The sequence below is a fragment of the Micropterus dolomieu genome, unplaced genomic scaffold (genome assembly GCF_021292245.1).
Source record: "Micropterus dolomieu isolate WLL.071019.BEF.003 ecotype Adirondacks unplaced genomic scaffold, ASM2129224v1 scaffold_29, whole genome shotgun sequence".
NCBI classification, from domain to species: domain Eukaryota; kingdom Metazoa; phylum Chordata; class Actinopteri; order Centrarchiformes; family Centrarchidae; genus Micropterus; species Micropterus dolomieu.
In genome coordinates, this window is record NW_025744033.1 from 1 (window position 1) to 2048 (window position 2048).

The following is a 2048-nucleotide window of genomic DNA, read 5'->3' on the forward strand; positions in this document are numbered from 1 at the left end:
GAACAACACGACAGCGAAAGCCAGCGGAGAGAAACACCAGCAGCAAGTCCCAGCCTGGCAGCAAACGCGCCGCACAGGTCACCGTGCACCCGCCAATAAAAGTCCGCCGTCCCCCCAACCGCCGGAAAAAACTAAGGCCGCTGGCGCCAGCCGACATCCCCCATGCCCAGCGCGCCCCCCGGCCGCCATGCAACACCAGCCAAACCAGCAACGAGGCAAAATCAACTAGCTCAGCTGCAGGCCACCAACAACCCACCCACCCATCAAGGGCCGAGAACTCCAGGCACAAACCCAGAACAAACCGGAGCACAGCCCTGCCCCGCACCCACACTGCACATCCCGAAAACTAACTATATACCTCAGTATCCAGAGGGGTCCAACAACTGGCCGACAGAGAAATGGGGAAGCACGGATCCGAGGCCAACGAAGCAAAACAGGGACGCTAACAGGTCCCTCCAAGTCAACGAGGAAATGCCTCCCCCGGACTCCAATGCACAAACTAAACGCCCAGCAGCCATCCAGAGACCCTGCCCAGAGAAAAAGCATAATGCATCAAGATGCATCGACAATCGCCCCACAATCCCACTGCAGCCCACCAAACCGCAATTGGATCAACCCACGCAGAGACCCCCACCCCCAGAAGCCAGGACACCCTGAACCCCCCAAAGCGCAAAGGACCCCAGACCACATATCCCGGGGAAAGCTGTACCCCGCCCCAAGGAAGAACAGCAGAAAGCCGTGCCGGGAAGCTCCCTGCCGCCAGGGAGCGATAACGCGGGAGAACCAGGCCAACGGTCCCCCAGCCCAGCCAGAGGCATATCTCCCTATAGTGCAGGCAGTGACAGCAGCCCCCGAGGCCGATCTCATCCCCGGACAGGGGCCCAGCTCCCCCAGTCAAGTACCCCCAAGGAGGAGCACCAAAACCTACCCCGACAACACCGGTCATGCGCCCCAGAGACTCCCGAATGCCCCCACCCTCCCTAGCAGCGAAGCATCCCACACACAAACCCCCACCGTCCCCAAAGAAAAGAGACAGCAATCACCCCGCGACAGCAGCAACAGCCCCTCAGCCCTAGGGAGTCAGCAGATGCACGCCGCCCGCCCCCTCCACCCAACCCGGACCCACACACAGGACACGCAGAGAGGCAGCCAAGCACCGAGCGCCACCACATCCGCACAGCGCGCGAGTCAAAATCACCACCCGTGCACCAATACCAACAACTGCGCGACACCCAAGCAGAGTGGCTACCCACCCCGCAGCAGCGGCACGTTAAATACAGGGCAAACACCGGTCCCCCCGTCAAGCCCGCGCCCCAGGCATCCCAAGCGCCGCACCACCGCCCCCCCATATCGATAGGTCTTCACATATCTTCTGCCAGAACTTTTGAACAGGTGTACATTGCCACATAGCACCTGAGCAGTTCCGGCAGATGTTTGACTGCATAAGACCCATTCTGAACATCCTTTGTCCAGTATAGTGTGTTCTATGGAGAGTTTTATACTGTATAAGTTGTAGATTGGGATTTGTAGTCATTCTAAAGGTATTTAAACATATCTGCATCTAAAAGTTTTGGTCTGGACTAATGGATAGATCTGTCTCCCACTTTAAGAATGGGAGAGAGATTGAACAGTTTTTAACAGTAACATGTATACTTTTGATAACAGTTTTGGAGGCGAGAGTTTAAGAAAGTCTGTTATCATTGGAGGTAAATCCAAGTCCATTATTTTATCCTTAAATCTAGCCTGAATTATGGATTTAAACTGTTGAAATTCCAGAAATCTATTATGGCTAATTCCATATTGTGCCACTAGATCCTGGAATGGAATAAAGTTACTGCCTTGCATTACATGCTCTAGATGTCTTATCCCTTTGTCATACCACAGTGGGGAATTTAGTGTTTTCTTATTTTGCAGGATGTCAGGATTATTCCAGATTGGGGTAAATCTGCATGGGATAGGTGAAGACCCAGATATTTTGAGAAGTTCCCACCAAGCTGCCAAGGAAGTGCTTATGTTAATGCTTTTAAAGCAGGTATGACGTTTGATGC